Below are 18360 nucleotides of genomic sequence, written 5' to 3' on the forward strand. Positions count from 1 at the left end.
GGGATCGCCAATCACAGAAGTTGGGTTACCTCCCTAGGTGACTCCCTTATAGGCTTAAGCCCATCCCCCTCGACATTTTGCATTAATAGCCTCCTCCACGCGACATGCATATCAAGACTAGCCTTCACAAGGCATATATAATGTAGGTCATGTCTTTGTTCTCCATTTTAGCGTGCTCTAAACCTGCATGTTATTGGAAATATTTCCTACACAATCTTGAACACAAATGATTAGTGGATTTCACCTCAGTATAGTTGGAAATTAAATACGCATTGGTATACAGTTAAGTATAATGGAAATACATCATACATTAAACCTTATGATCAAGAGTACCTCTTAAGTCCATGAAACTTTGAGTACACCTGCTACCACTTATGAACAACAATATAACAATTAAATCATTAAATAAATTTAACTATAATCACTGAGTATTTCTTGGTACTCTTACTCCCCTTTGTGCACTCCAAATGGCTGAAATCATGATCACATATCCAAGTTGAAATTGTATCTTGTCGATTCTCAATAAGAACCTATAAGACAATAAGAAGTCCCTAACAAAATTTTATACCATAAGCATCATTAGTTGCATACACTTTCATATCAAAATTGAAGATAAATGATCTCATAATAAACTTTCATAATGAAACAAATTTCACATAGACATAGTATGTTTGCCAAGGAAGTATAAAATTATTATGTCACTAAATGAATATAATGAATCTTTCCCATGTTAAGAAATTGAAAACACACACAAAATTGTGGGAAAGAGAAGTGCGAAGAAAAGCCTACGGTAGTAATGCAATGCAATTAGACTACATAAATGGGTCTAACGTTTTTCAACATAAAACAAAAACTACTCAACATTAGCCACACATAAAAATATAGCATTAAAGTTCCCTTTGAGAAAAATAAATAAATAAAAATCAACTCCCACCAAAAAAAAAGTCTACACGGTTTTAAAATAAATAATATGTTGTAAATGCATGAGTTGGTGGATGACCACCATACCTCTTAATATTCTACCGTTGGATTTTATGTAACTTATTCACTAAGTATTTGTAATTAGTGCTTGTAACTTATAGGTATATTGTAAATGATGGTATTCAATCTCCTATCTTATAAGCCTATAAATAGGTGGTTCTACCAAAGATTAAGAGAAGAATAAACATGGTGAAACTTTATCTTTAGCATATCACTTCTCTCTACATTTTCTCCCTCTAGTTTTATAACACGTTATCAGCATGACTGCTCAATATTTTCTCCTTTCTTACACAACAATGAAATGTACAACTTGGATGATGCAGTTGCGCATCTATAAAATACCAGTGTACGATGTGGGTATCATATATACATATTTTTATTATTGTTTCATGATATGTTTCACGCTTTAGTTTACTATGTTAAATTTTGTTTGGCTAACCCTTGTGCAGATCATATAATTAGCATAGATCATATTGAAGTTTTTTTTTTAATCTTTAATTTCTTTTATTGCAAATATAAGAAACACAATGATGGCATTCACTTTATGATTCATGTACCTGACATGATATAGCCAAGAGTTATTGTTTTTTTTTAATATGTACGCACGTTTCTTACAATGCATGTTTCATTTTTTTTTTCTTTTTCTTTTGTCATTTCATGCTCATGGAAATTATGTGGCAATTACAATATAAATAAAAAAGATATGATGGCCTATTAGTTTACTTGCATGCTTGTATGATTAATCAACAAAATTGATTGCATGTTATTATTTGTAGTTGACAGGTATAAATTATAAATAAATGTATTGATTTATTTTTATCCTTTATGCATGTTTTATTTAATTGGTATGTTTACCAATTTTAAGCATGTTTTTAATTCATTACAAAATGTTATGATGAGTTTGAATTATATAAAAGATCAGGGCTCGAAGTTCTTCGATCCTCATCATATAACTAGATTAGGAGCTCGAGTCCTTTTGATTGAATCAGACCCTGAAGTTCTTTGATTCCAAATAACTGAGGGCGTGAAGTTTCACAAATTTAAAGAGCACATAAGGCCATGAAACTCCTTGATTTTATATTAATCAAAATCAGAATTCTATGAGGCCTACATATGTCAAGAACCAGAACCAGAAATTTCGAGTGCATAAGTATGCAGTTCAAAGCACAACTATTAATTCAAATTATTTAGATCTACATATTCGAACATGTAGTTTCGAATATATGTTGATATGAACCTGAAGTTTATAGTTTTTCATGGATCCTAATAATATATATGAACCTGAAGTTCATTACTTATTTGTGCCTATATGAACCTGAATTGGTTGGAAATTCAATTCTTAAACTTGTAGTTTTATCTACATATTGAATCCACATTAATATTGGTTTATCTCGGAATTTCATAGTCATTAATTAATTTATTTTATTCCTCGTTTATACAACTTTATTCATTTAATTTAATTTTATTTATGTTGAGTTATTAGTTAATTTCATTTTACAATGGTAACGTCTTGTATTACTGCCCCAATATTGACAGCTAGAGGCATCTATTGGAGAAACTTCCTACTTTCTTTTGTGGGTAGGAAGTTTATGATGTCATGAACCAGAAGTTCATGAGGCCCCAATATTACACAACCATTACAGTAGTTGAAGTTTATGATGTCATGAACCAGAAGTTCATGAGGCCCCAATAGTACACAACTATTATAGTAGTTGAAAATTATGATGTCATGAATCAGAAATTCATTGTTCAGATAACTTTTATGTTGTGGCATGACTATCTCGGCAATTCATGTTCTACAATGATACATAAGATTTTTATAAATTTGTTAGGACATCATTTAAAGACTCAAAATATTGTCTTGTCCAACAAATATCATTACAAAGAATGCTCACAAATAAAAGCTGTCATAAGATCATCTTAGTCAAAAATTGACTTTGAGCCCTCTTTCCTAAAATAATTCAAGGAGATATTTGTGAGCCTATATAACATTTAATTATGGACCACTTCACTAGTTTAATTGAATGTGCCTACTAAAATGGTCACATATTTGTCTCTTGTCAAGAAGCTTACAAGCAAAACTCCCACAATATCCAGTCTAGTCAATTTGAATTGATAATGACGGTGAGTTTATTTTTCTACATTTTGAGACAATTTTTCCACCTTTAGGGGGAGAAATGACAATTCCTGAAGAACGTCGTGAAATATGTTGAATCGGTCCGCTTTTGTCTCATCAAGATAAGGCATATACAAAGTTACGAATATGCAAGCATGGATTGATATTCATGTATCACAATCCATTAACATGACAAATAGTGACTATGAGCATGACAAAAATATAGGTTCTAAAAACTTAACTCCCTAGAAGTGGAGATTATTTGAAAAATTCAAGCCCTATAAAAAATAACGCTCTATATGAGGTTATGATTCACATATTCTAATTAATTCATTGTAAAAGATATGTTTGTCCCATATGTGACAACATCAGCCCCTGAAGAGGCATTGGTACCACAAAGCAATGAGATGCTTATAAATTATGCATGCGCATGCACATGAGAATTGTGGGATCATGAATTGATGATACATTTGGTTTATTAGTAGCTACTACAATCATCAAGGGCTATGATTATATTAAATCGCCTTATGAATGTCGACAAGTTAAGTAATTGGCCAAAATGGAAATTGGCAATTCCATTTATCACTAAATATGAAGTGTGGGATATTGAACCTAGACCTCAAACACCAAATTACAAATGTTAAGTATGAAGGTTACGAAGTGGTGTTTGTGAAGTGAAATAAGATCACTAATACGACATAAGGTTTCCTGGTATAGACATGGTTTTAGTCTCCCATCTCATCGTAGATGCATCCACATTTCTATAAGTACATTTGTTATTTTAATGTGAAACTTATAGCACGTGTTAAATGCATATTTATTAAGACTGTATGGTACATGGAGATCCTCAAAGCTCATGAAATATTTGAGATATATCGGATGAAGCAACCCCTTGAAGGATATAAAGTACCACAATATTCTTAATTAAGAGTTAACACTAAGAGTTTGAGTATTTTGAATTCAAATTTGATATTGTTGTAACATATTCTCACTTTTAAATTAGTTGTTCATACTCCTAAAGAGTTCAATCATTTGAAAAGTGAAAAGCAGGTCGAATAGTATGATAAACTATCATGTGTGCAGACAATGTTTGACAGGACCCGACCTAATTCCACTTTGGAATCTGAGCCGAATCCTGTACGTGTCCAACACTTGGCGGGTGCTGGGAACAAATGACCTAATCACCCTTTCAATCAAAATTTAGTTTATTTCAAGTTTGACTTCTGCCAAAAATTCAGTAGAGTTTCTCTTGTAAATTGAACATTTCCCAAAATTTCCACCTGTCAACAAACATTTATATAATCCACTCATTCAGTATGTATTAAAGTATACCCAAGCAACTCAAGCATCATATTATTCTAGCCTTAGGCTGCAACAAATCAAATCAATCAATCTTCTAATAAATTTCATCTCAACTTTCAGAACAACAATAATACATAGGCAATCTCAAACATTCTAACTCATGGCTGCACCTTGTAACTATAGGCTGCCTACGTACCCTTACTGAGAGATCAAGCCATACGTAATTCTTTCATTGCAAAACCACTCTAGTTCTCAAATTTCATCTCAGCTTTTTGTTTCAAGCTTTCTGGAATTTCTCACATGGCAATATATAATCAAACGAAGAAGTAAAAGCATTTATAACCAATGGTGACACGTCCTCACCTGTAATTCTCACTGGACTCATGACAGGACCCGCCCGAATTTCCCAAACCGAGGCGGACCCGTCTTCGTGCCGACATCACACTGATGCCGGGCCCACTACTAAAAATCCAAGACATCCTACCAAAATTTTGGCAGAGTCTCCCCTGCAAAATGCTCAAACCCAACAATATTCAACCTGCATAATTTACATAATAGATATATTCCAACTGCCAGCATGCTTTTAACATACAACAATCCAACATAAAATGGCCTCCGGCCTCAAGTAGCAACCTAACATGGGCGATAACAGAGCATCTACAGAATTTTTTACAGCAAACAGTTGAGTAGAAGGAATTTACAGACCTAACAACTGATGAAAAGTTTGGAGCTCGAACTGATCGAACGCTTCCAAAGCAACTCTGCACTGGGGGGCGCAAAACAGAAATATGTGAGTGGACAAAAATAAAGTTTGCACTTTAAATCAACATAATAACCCCACCATGTAAAATAATGCTCTAGCATGCAGTTTCACAATTCAGAAAACCAAAAACTCAAGACGCAATATCCCAAAATCCTATACATCTCCACATCTCAAATCCACAACTCATTTCCCAAAGATATGCAACTCTCATCAACCCGTAAACACTCATATATAAATATATATATATATATATATATAACTAGGACTATAATATAATATATACTTCTCTCCATACTAATGTACCGGGGAAACAATCCAACCGGGGGATTGTTAGCTGGTACGCAGGATTTCGAACACTAACCCGCGTCCGGGATGAGTAGTCCAACCGAGAGGCGGAACTCCATAGCTCACACGCCGGCACTGCCAACGACACGTGTAGCTCACAAATCTCATAACAAGTCCTACGCGCGCAGACAGTATCATCACCCCACCGGCACTGCCAACGACGTGTGTGATGATACTAAGCAATATACATACTCTTCCCATACGCCGGCACTGCCAACGACACGTATGGAAAGTGTCTCACACTGCACTGCCAACGACATGTGTGAGACCCGCAATCTCATGGCCTTCCCACCCCACCAGCACTGCCAACGACGTGTGTGGGAAGCCTAGTAACTAGGGAATGGAACTCACCTAACATACTCATACATCTCACAACCATCCCTCTAACTCATATCTTTCCACAATCTCACCACAACAACCTCTCATACTCTATACATAGACAATATAGATAGTCAATCCCAAAATCCATATCCACATATTCATCATACTCAAATACATATATCCATACTCAAAATATATTTCGAATACTTATAAGAATATTCAAATCCATCAACCCAATAATTATTAAATCAAAATCACCATTTAAAATATATGCACAAGTCTTTTATCAATAAAACCATGCATATGCTTAAAACAAAGTCCACTCACAAATAATCCCAAGCTGCCGGGCCCCGGAGGGTCCTGCCTGCTTGTGAATGGTCGACCGAAGTACCTATTTCGAGATACGAATCCTTGATTAACATAACGCACTTCCAAAATAGAAATTCACAAAAGGAAATACTTAAATCCCCAAGTTCCCTGTGCGCTTACGTCCAAAGGAATATCCTAAGGTCCGGTTACAGGTTAGGGAATCGCTTCCCAATCGCACGGTTATCGCGATTCCCCAAACTTCAAATTATTGAATCGGAACATCCGGGGCTCCGATTCACGATCCGCGAATTCCTATAGGTTTCTAAGAGTACCTAGATCAACATACTTCAGTTTGGAAACGATCCAACGGTTAGAACTTATCGAACCCGGATAACGCACAATATGCGAAATCCGTTCGATAGTCAAACGACATCCAAATTGAGATCCGCAAAATCCTATGCACTCGTGACAACCTAAGGATCTCATCAAGATAAAAAGCAACTTCACCTCCCTTGCCCACGCGCCGCCACACGCGCCGGCAGCGCGTGGGTGTGTAGAGAAATTTCCGGCGACGGAAAATCTCCAAATCACGAGCCACCCTTCCTATCCTAGATACTACTCGACGAATGGAGCATCTTTTTCAACTACGGCAAAGTCCAATTCGGACGGCAAGTGGCCGGAATTTCACATTGAAAACTGGCCAAAACCTAGGTTTCAAAATCAACTTCCAAACTTCAAAATCGATCCAAACCTATCCCAAAATCAGCTAGAGCACGTAAAAAGGAGAAGAAACCTCACCTAGTTCACTGGAATTGGATGGCGGAGACGGCGGTGCGGTGGCACGAAAACCTCCGGTTCGAACCAGTCAATATCGTGGCTGGATTTCGAGCTTTCCGGTCGGGATAACAGGTGGGTTGTGATCGGGACTTCGAGACGAGTCAAGCGGGACCGGTGCGGCCCTTCCGTTGCTGAGAGAATCGAAGAGAGAGAAAGAGAGAGTCGGGGAGAGAGAAACGAAAGAGAGAGAGTGTACGTGGGAGAGAGAGAGAGAGAGAGAGAGAGTGAGGTAAAAATTGAAAAATCTGATTTTTACCAAACTCTTCGAAATATTTATGGTTTCGCCATCGAGCTTGTTTTGATCGCCAAAACTTCGTTAAATCTCCGATTCAAGCCTACCGCCTGTCTATGATTTCGTCTCAGTACCACCTACGCAACCAAACCACTCGTGGTTCCAAAATCTTCTCGGATAAGAAATTGACCAAAATTACCTTTAACCCAAGAGTAAATTAATATTTTCTCTTAATTAAATTAAAATAGGAAATAATTGGAGTCGGGGTGTTACAACTCAGGAGACATCTGGTCAACCTAGTCCACAATGACATCCTTTAATTAGACAATCAGTTGCAATTAGGTCCTGTCATCCAACTCTATCAATTTGTCCGTCAAAATGAGAGGTAAAAGCGTCTTTTTGAGTCTAAGACTCTCCTTCGCTTTTTCTTTTCACTCTGAAACTTCCTTTCGCAGTTCGTTGGTGATGGAAATTCTGGTCCTGTAAATCGGGAGCCTTCTTTGTAGGCGGAGAGCCTCCTGTTGGCAGCGTTGGCGCAGTCCATGTCCTCGGTGAGATCTAATACTCCTGGTTTTCTTCAGCACCGTCATAATGTCCGCATTAATTCTGCTGCGTAAGGACTACAAAGCCTTAGACTTGTGGAGGGACTTACTCTCCTCGTTGGCTTGCTGTAGACGCCCCAGAATATCACAAATAGAACCCATCTCCTGCTTCACCTTCTCGGCCTCTTCCAAGAACAGACCAAGGTCGGTGTGCATATGGGTCATGGAAGATGACATCTCCACATTATTATCCCCAGCCTCAAAGTCCAAATCTTTCTAGCCTTTTTCTTTAAATCCACATAGTTGGTGAAGGATTTTGTCATCAAGTCATTCATCTTTCTTGCCTTTTCTTTACCTTCCTTTTCCTTTCCTTTTAAGTTTGTTGGAAGCCAAAGATCTTGTATTTTTAATTGATTCGTACAAATTAAACAAAACTAGATTATAATTTATACCCAGATTCAAAAATTGCCTTTTTTAATTCATTAAACTAGCTACTACTATATAAAGGAAATTGTCGAAATGGATTAGTTTGAAGAGAATTTTTGCCTACCTTTGCCAAATACAGTGGGAGGAGCTGCAAGCACTTCGATTGCTTACTTTTGGGAATGAAAGAGAATTAGGCAAGAAATCAATCTGCTGCAAGATATCTCAAGTTCTTTCTTCACTTTCAAATGAAATGAAACAAAGGGCTAAGCGGATGACCAGCTTTATCACAATGAAATTTCTGAACAATTAATTGGGGATTTCTCATATTCAGGGGTTATGGAGGGAAGGATAGTTTCAGATTGAACCAAAAAAGCAAAGGAGAGTCTTCAAACTCGAAACAACGCTTTTACCCCTCATTTTGACAGATAATTTGTGAGTTAGACGACAGGACCTAATTGCAACTGATTGTCTAATTAAAGGATGTCATTGCCTCAAAAATTAGTTCACAAACCCAATTGCAAATGGGTCCGTCCATAGTTCAAGGACGTCCACAGTAAATAACCCTATGTATCAAATACTTAGCTAGTTTGTTAACCATATCGATCTCTGATTAGCATGTCATTCCAACATTATATTTATAATCTTACAACACAATTAACCATATGAATATATATAAACAAGTGATAAATAAACAGATAATTAAATATTCATCCCGAAATCACATAAAATCATGAAACTAAAACCATAAATAAACCAATTGACCACTTGCACACACATGAACTTTCCACAAGCTCATACACAAACAATAGAGCTCAACAACAATATTTTATCCGAAACCCTGGCCCTGGGTTCCTACAAGTACGTGCACCAACGTTAAGTCATTTCTATGCTCACAGTAGCTTTCCTTACATTTGAAGTGGTCTAGAAGTGTCTCGGGACTCAAAAGGCGATAAAGTCCCAAAAAGTCAACACAGGACCCCGTGGGGTCCACAACCTCCAAAATTCTGATCCGAGAGTTCCTATAGGTTCTAACATACCTAGGACATATGTCCCGAGAGTCTGGTCTTGATCAGACGGTCAAACTACTCACGATAGCACGATCAGACGATTACTATAAACCTAGCTATAGGGTTGGCCTTTTCGGAGTATCCGGGACTCCGATTTAGGATCCATTGAATCCTACACAATCTTCGAATTACCTAGATCAACATATAAGAAATTGACTGCGATTCAATGGTTCGAACGTATCGAACCTGGAAATCACACAATATGCGAGATCCGATCGAGGTTCAAACATTGTCCGAATTGAGATCCGCGACTTTCTACAGACTCGTGACAACATGAGGATCATTCTAGGACAGAAAGTGCACTATGCTGCCCATGAGCCGCCGCACTCGCTAGCAGCGCGTGCGTGGCTTGATCAAACTTTGGCAGCTGGAAAACTTCACGACTGGAATCCCAACCTCCTACCCTAGGTATAACAGCCTATTTGGAACCATTTTCTTGGACCTACCTCGAAAAATGGCCAGAATTTCAAATCGAAATTCGGCCAAACTTTGAATCGAAAATCAGGTTATCGAAACTGGAAATCGGTCAATTCCTACTCATCCATCAGCTAGAGCTCAAAGAATAGATGAAAATCCATACATGGTTTGCCTGAATTGGTGACCTGATGACGGAGAACGAGGCCAGCAAAGTTTCGTCAAAAGCGACTATTCTCGAGCGATTCTACGACGGCCGAGCTGCTGCTGGGGTTTGGGCTACTGGCGAACAAGTGGCTCGAGTGGTGGCGGTCCTAACTGACCATCCACTTGGCCGACCGTGGCATGTGGCGGTGATGGTGGCTTGAAGAAGCCACGGCTGGAGGAAGAAAAATCGGGAGGGTGGGTCGCCAGAGAGAGAGAGAGAGAGAGAGAGAGAGAGAGAGAGTTTTAAAAAACTGATCGGCAAATTACCATTTTGCCCCTCTACGTATTTTGAGCGTAACTCCCTCCATACAACTCGAATTTGAGCCCACTACATGCCTACTGACTCTTTTCATCACACTCTGCACAACAACGCAATCGAAATTTCCAAATTACTTCATGGTCAAAAAGTCAACTTTTAGCCTAATAAAATATTATAGGGGCATAATGGTCTTTTACTATGATAAATTAATAATTAAATATTAATTTAGGATCCAGTTGTTACAATGTTGCTTGTATTGCTCAAATCAGAGAAGGGTTCATCAAGGGTGACATAGTTTCATAAAAAAGCCAAGAGATTGGAGTTAAACGAATTTGTTCACAAGATAATCTGGCGAACCTTTTTACCAAAGCTTTTTCTGAAGCCTAAATTACAAAAGTTAATGAATATCAAGGGGAGATATTAATCAGGGGAAGCATCCCAATTCTACTACATACAGGACATATGCGCGTTGTACTCTTTTTCCCTTCAACTAGGTTTTTGTCTCACTGGGTTTTTCCTAGCAAGGTTTTAACAAGGTAACATAAGCGTATCCAACACCATATCAATGATTCAAAAGAAATTTTTACTCTTTTTCCCTTCGCTTCAGTTTTGTCCCACTAGGTTTTCCAAGCAAGGTTTTTAATAAGGGAACTATGTCATTGTATGGTGGGCATTCAAGGGGGAGTGTTGTAAATGCATGAGTTGATGGATGACCACCATACCTCTTAGTATTCCACCGTTAGATTTTATGTAACCTATGCACTAAGTATTTGTAATTAGTGCTTGTAACCTATAGGTATATTGTAAATGATTGTATTCAATCTCCTATCTTGTAAGCCTATAAATAGGTGGTTCTACCAAAAATTAAGAAAAGAATAAACATGGTGAAACATTATCTTTAGCATATCACTTCTCTCTACATTTTCTCCCTGTTTATAATATCTATAATATTATCAAAATGTTATTAATTGAGAAAAAACAATACACCATTAAAGACAAATTTGTTAAACTGAAACCAAAACTGGATCCATAGTAAATATTTTAAAAATAACCCAATGAGTAGCAATAAAATGTTCCAGTGACATTGAAGTAAATTTTGGTAGTAACGTTGAGCTATAATAATAATACCACATAAATTAGTTTGTAGGTTTTTTTTATTTTCAAACACTAGCAGCAATTGCCCAAATGTTAGCAACAAATTATAAAATTATAAATGTACCAACAATATTCAAAGAAATTGAAATTGTATAGACAACATGAAAGCTTTAAACTGCATCTACCCAAAACAAATCGTAATTTTCATTTTGAAAATCCAATACAAACGCAAAATTTTCAGTCAAAAGTTATAAGGTATTAAATCAGTAGCAGTACATGAAGAAAAGAACTTTAACGTACAAAAGTTTAATAGACATATGGTTTCACATATATAATCAAACTTATGCCATGATAAAGATGCAACCTAACAAATATGATTTATTCGAAATACAGGTAAGACAATACTTTGTTTACTACAGTTTGAACCAAGTGGCACATGGTAATCTCATCAACCAAGTATTCAATTGAGACCTGAACAACAGTATGGAAAGAAAGTAGTTTTAATTTATAAAGGCTTTAGATTGTTATAAAAATTATAGTTTTCTTCTTTTATAAAGCCAAATACAAAAACCTTTATATTATAGTAATATATAAACAAATTTGAAAGCTATTAAGGTACAATGAAACTGAAGAAAAATAAATTAATAGACAAGTATAAGCAAAATAAATAATAAGAAAGAAGGTGAGTTTTGTATGGTGAAGCACGTCAAAGACGTTGTCCTAAAGCCTTTGTAGCCTCCCTATGTGCAGGTACTGGCGGTCTACAAGACTCCAAGATACAACCCCTTATACACAAACTCAAGATCCGCTATGAGCACGTTCATAGACGGATATAGGTATCCAAGTCACATAACCATTGCCCAAAATAATAATATAAAGTAGAGAATATATATAAAAGTAGAAAATGAGAGAATTAGTTTGTGATGGTGATTGAGGTATGTGATATCCTAATAGTGTATTGTGGTGTGTTCCAATGTGAAGGAGGAGTGGTCTTTTATAGGCATCCAATAACATGTAACCTTCACCAACCAGAAAAGTTCACCAACCAGAAAATTAAGGCATTCAATTATAGAAATAAAACCTGAATATTAAATATTTATACCCCCTACAATAAATAAAATAAAACAGCCAAAATAATAAATAAATAAAAATGGTTAAAATTTTAAAACCTTTTTTAAAAATTCCAACAATACATGACAAGCACTAAACTTAACACATAACAAGTAGTGAAAGGAAATTACAACCTTGCATTGATAAATCTCCAAGTAGTTTGGCAAATTTTCCCAAGCAACTACATTCCAAGCATAAAATATACACTTCCAAGCATAAACTTTGGCACTAGTCTCCAAAATTTACATTCCAAACTAGTCACTAACTATTTGCAACAAATACCATTCAAACTAGTTACATTCCAAATCCGATTCCATCCAAACTAGCTACAAAATACCAATGGTTATGTGCCTATTTCTGTCTATTTGCTGGATATTTGAATCTCCTTTTAATAGGTGGAAATGGTTGTGATTAAAGAACTTGTGGAGGAGGTTGTGAGTGCACTTCACTTGGTCCAGCTTATGAATCCACTTGACTTGGAATAAGTTGTGAGGGCACTTGACTTGGAACAGGTTGTGAGTGCACTTGACTTGGTTTAGCTTTTTACTGCACTCCATTTGGTCCACCTCTAGGTCTTAGTTTCCTCACTTTTTCAAAATGACACGCAGTTCAGTATAGGAATACATATGTTTTTAGAACCAAAAACAAATAAAATTTTGGAAAACTCACATCAAGTTTAAGTGGTCTTTGCTTCCCTTCGGTTTTTCTAGTTGAGGTAGTTCTTAGAGGCTCCTATAATATGAAGAAAAAGTACATTAAGTACATCACAAATTAATATAGATCAAACTCACAAAAAAATAATAAGCTACCTTGCATTTCAATTTGTTATGACCTTCTGCACCACAGTTGCTGGAGTGAAGGGTTGTGTAGTGTATAGGAAGCCTGATAATACTCATCTCTGACTCTTTTTTGTCAAGATTCCCTCCAGCTTTTTCCCTGACAAAAGCTCAAACACACCAAGATTACCTCTCTTTCCACGACAAAAACTCAAACACTACAAGATTCCCTCCATTTCCACAACAAAAGCTCAAACACTCCAAGATTCCCTCTTCGTTTTGTAAAGATTACCAAAAACGCCCAAATCTTCCAACAACGGTTCCCAAATCCCCAGCTGTCCTAATCCAAATTTCAAACTTAGCCCCTTAAAGTCGACAATGAGACTTTTCATATTCGATCTCGCCCCACGCCACATCATCCCCACTAAGGTGTCATGCTTTGCGCAACGTATGTGAATACGTGTGTGAATTGACCTACTTTCCTTGCCACACAAGCTAATTTAATGGGTAAATGAGACGACGTTGAGCAGAGGGGGTTTTTTTTAGACGGAATGGGAGAATGGGTCGTTAAGTGATGAAATTTGAGTTCAAAGGGGTTGAGTGAGACCGAGCTCGAGTTTTAGGGGGTTAAACAGTAAATAAGCCAAAACACAAAGCTTAACAGCCACCCAAAGTCCTCACCCACCAGACCCAGACAACCCTGCTAGCTAAATCTCATTCCTCTCACCCTGCTCAAATTAGAAACTATGCCCCTTCATCTTCTGTCTTGGCCTCCTTCAATCCATCAAACCAGTTACAAATTCTCACCGATGAACCCCAAAATCAGCCATGGTTGGCTATCCAATTTTTTTAGATGATTCTAGTGATTTTTCTTCCCAATATTTTGAGTCATTAGATCAAAAAATTTAAATCGAGCTGTTCAAACATTTGATGTACCGATATGTCAAATATATATTAGAATTTTCGGCCCTAGAACAAGCACCTCCTTCTCGCCCTACGTGAAGATTGTTCGTTTCCTTGTTACTGAGGTACAAAAGTAGGCTTGGGCTTAGATAAACCGACTGAACCGACCAAACTAACTTGAACCAAACCGCAAAACTGATTTTTTTGACCCAAAAAAAAAAGTCAATATCAAAAACTCTGCTATGGTGCTTGATTGAAGGTTTTTGATTATTTGGCTTCAATGGAGGTATTTGATTCAATGCAATTGCATTTTTATTTTTCAGTTGTTTATAACCTCTGTTGCTGCTATTGTTTATAGTTCAATGGAATTGCATTTTTATTTGTTCTCTATTTTTAATATGTTTCTCTGCTTTCAATATGCTTTAATTCTATTTATGGAGGTACTATGATCTGTTTTAAGTTAATAAGTGTCTTTACTTTGTCAAAATGGATAGGAACCTGCTTCAAATGAGGCTCAAATTAATGCCTATCATTGATACTTCTGTACCTTGTAGTGATGCCGCTGCACCTCCTACAACAACATCAACAAATCCACCGACATTAATATAACCTAGTCAAAATGGGACTAGCAATGTGCGAAAGCATATAAACACACAATGCTTGCATTACCTTTATAGACACAAAGATAATAACATACGAAAGCTCACTTTTGATCCATCTAAGGGAAATGCTCTTGTTTCTAGGAATTTAAACAAGGATGAATGCCTAGATGCTTGTATTAGGATGATTGTTCGAGATGAGCTACCCTTTAGCTTTGTGGAGACTGAAAGGTTTAAGGAATTTTGTAGTTTTGCTTGCCCACAATTTCATCCACCTTCTCGTAGAACTCTTGGAAGAAGATTTCTAGAAATGTACATGAAAATGAAGGAGAAGTTGAAAGCTGATCTTTGTTCACATAGGATACCTTACAACCGATACTTGGACATCAGTTCAAAATGTGAATTACGTGGTGTTGACTGCCCACTTTGTTGATTCCAACTATAATATGCACGAACGAATCCTAAACTTTTGTGTAATTGATAGTCATAAGTGGGAGAGCATTGGAAAATTGCTTGAAAATTATTTAATTGATTGGGGACATAAGAATATCCTCATAATTACCGCAGATAATGCGGCTGCCAATACTAAGACAATTGACTATATGAGGAAGAAAATCAATGGGTGGAAAGATTCGAATAGTGTGTTAGGAGGAGTACACATGCATATGAGATGTAATGCTCATATAAGCAACTAGATAGTTAAAAAGGGCTTGAAGAGATTGGAAAGCTCCATTGTGACAATCTATAATGCGATGAAATATGTGGGGTCCTCACCTTCTCGGTTGAGTTACTTTAAAATGTGTGTGGAGACAGACAAAATAAAGTGCAAGGGGTTGGTGGTGATGGATGTTCCAACTAGGTAGAACTCAACTTATTTAATGCTTGATGCGGCATTGAAATTTCGAAAAGCTTTTGATAGGATGGGATGATCTCGATTATTTATACTTATGTACTTCAAGGAAGAGGAAGGAGAGGAAGAGAGAAATGAAGGCATTGAAGGAAGTGGAAACAAGAAGGGAAATTTTAAGATTAATAAGAGGGTAGGGCCATGTAGTGATCAAGATTGGGACAATGTCATGACATTTGTGATGTTTTTGAAGACCTTCTATGATGTTACCTAGAAAATTTCATCTTCTTTGCATCCAACATCACACACAACCTTTCATGACTTGATTGCCATAGATTGAGATATTCAGGAGTTGTATAGATATGATGTTACAACTCCTATTGAAGCATTGACAGTCATGGAGACACTTTTAAATGATATGGCAGTATCAATGAAAAAGAAATATGATAAAAATTGGGGTGAACTTCATAAAATAAACCCATTCTTGATGATAGGAGTTGTGATTGACCCCTGGTTCAAGCTTCGGAATTTGAAGCACATCTTTGAGGAAATATTTGAACATGATACTATTTGTGAAAGATTGGTGGCTCAAAATACAAATGAGGTGAAACAAATTCTTTTGAATATGTATGAAGTGTATAAGCCTAGTAGTAACAATGTGGGTGCTAGTAGTACTATCAATAAGAGTGGTAGTACTAGTACTAACAATGAAACCAAATCTTCTTTGATCTTTGGAGGTCATAAATGGAAAAGCATGATGGAAAAGTGGAAAAAAATTCAACAAGAGAGTGAATGTGGTCCTAACACATGAAATGGATAGGTACTTATTGGATCCATTTGAAACAATTGATGGTGTGTTTAGTTGCAAGGGATGTACTTGTAATCCTTACACCCATAGTAGCTTCGAAGTCATGTTTTAGCACCGGTGGGAGAGTGATAGACTTGTTTCAAAGTGCATCGTCTCTTAAGATGGTTGAGGCTTTGATTTACTCTCAAAATTAGTTAAGGTCGGATGATATATCTTCATTACAATATGTGTCAAACATTGAGGAGATGGAGTTCTATGAATCTATTGAAACGGGTAATATTTTCATTTTTATAAGTATATTTGAATATGATTTTTCTTATTTTTCTTGTAGAAATGGTGGGGAGTAAAACGTCCAATGCAAGTTTGAATAAGACTTTCCCTCCCTAGTATGATGAGGATATGTTGGTAGGTTTTCTTCTTTACCTACTTGTATCTTGTTTTAATAATAATTTGCTAATAATTGTTTGGTTTTTTTTGTTTTGATGCAGGTTTGGATGGATGCAGCTAGTGTTTTGGAATGATTTTATGATCTTTATATTTTGTAAGGCTTGAATTTGTTGTGGGTTTGAATTTGATTTCTTGTTTTGTGTAATTTTTTTTAATGAGTTGTAAGATGTTCTATTTCCTTTCCTTGGTTGATGATTGTGATTTGTGAATTTGTCATTGTTGATTTAGTTGTTTAGAAACTTAAACTAGAAAAAATGATGGGTTTGCATGATTTGAACTTTTGAAAAACATAGAATTGATTTGGGCCTATTTTAGTAACTATAAATGATGCTAAGTGTTCGACCAAAAACAAAATTGATGCTAAGTTTTTTTTAAAATGATTTGGGCTTTGAAAAATACTAATTTTGTCTTAAGCACAAAACCGACTAAACATACAGAACCGACTCGTGTATATTCGGATCAGGCCAACTACAGATTTCATTTTCTACCCAACTCGACCCGCGAACCTTGAACTTGGACTGTTCTTCTCACAAGTCAACCCAAATATGACCTAACCTGATCTGTGCCTAGGACTATACAAAAGTTGTCAACCTTGATACAACTTTTTCCTAATTTTCCTCTCCATAAATGCAAATAGCCAAATGGAGAAACTTGTTGCTACTCAAGAATTCATTGATTTCATCAAATTCTACAGCAACCTGCTTTGCGTGATTCCATTCCATTCCAACTTCATGCGTGAAGTGGAAGAACAAATGAACCTTTGTGAGTTGCTTTTCCCTTCATGCCTTTTACGGTAGAAGAATAAATAGATGGATGCCCTTCCATAATTTTCTATTCGTTTTTTGTTTGCTGAAAAAAGCCTAAGTAATTTATGTATTTGTTTCTTGTGATCATATATGCTCAATACTCAATTGAGGAAATTTTGTACTTTCTCATAAATTATGTATCCATTTTGTTTATTTGAGGCTTTATATATGATATAGTTAAGATTTGGTGTTAGAAATCAAAAGGGACCTATTTTCAGAAGTCATATGCATAATGAAAGGATTAATTTTTCTTAAAACGATAGAGACGCGCGCATTGTCTTCATTCTTTTGAATGCTTAGTTTTTACATTAGCATATTGAAATATATTGTTTATGTGATGATTTCATTTTTATGAGACTCTTCGTGTCATAGATTTATTAAAATTGTATGCTTAATTCGTCCTTTTAGTGGTATGCTTATGAACATATTGTTTCTTTTGAAGATTCTTAGAGGTTGTGAAGGCAAAAATTTCCATAAGCAATACCTTATATTTGTCGATTAGGGTTCAACATAGCTGGGGATTTTGGCATTTTGGCAGAGGAAAATGGTTCAACGACAAGAGATCATACCTTATATTTGCCAGTATGGGAATCCACGTCGAGTGGAGATATCATGGACTGAAGTTAACCCAGGAAGGAGGTTTCAATTCTATTGAAGGGTAAGGAATTGACATATTTGTTGGTTTTTGTTGGTTTTTCAGTTTGAATGTGTGTTTTTCCGATGTTGATATATGGGCTGATTGATATAGAGAGGAGCAATGGATGTGGGCATTTTGGTTGTTAGTTGGTTTCTGGTTTTTGTTTGGTTTTGTGGTAGATCTCATGTGTTTCAGTGAAAGGAATGGAAAT

This window comes from Prunus mume, linkage group LG1 (assembly GCF_029339155.1).
Source record: "Prunus mume cultivar Tortuosa linkage group LG1, ASM2933915v1, whole genome shotgun sequence".
Lineage (NCBI taxonomy): Eukaryota > Viridiplantae > Streptophyta > Magnoliopsida > Rosales > Rosaceae > Prunus > Prunus mume.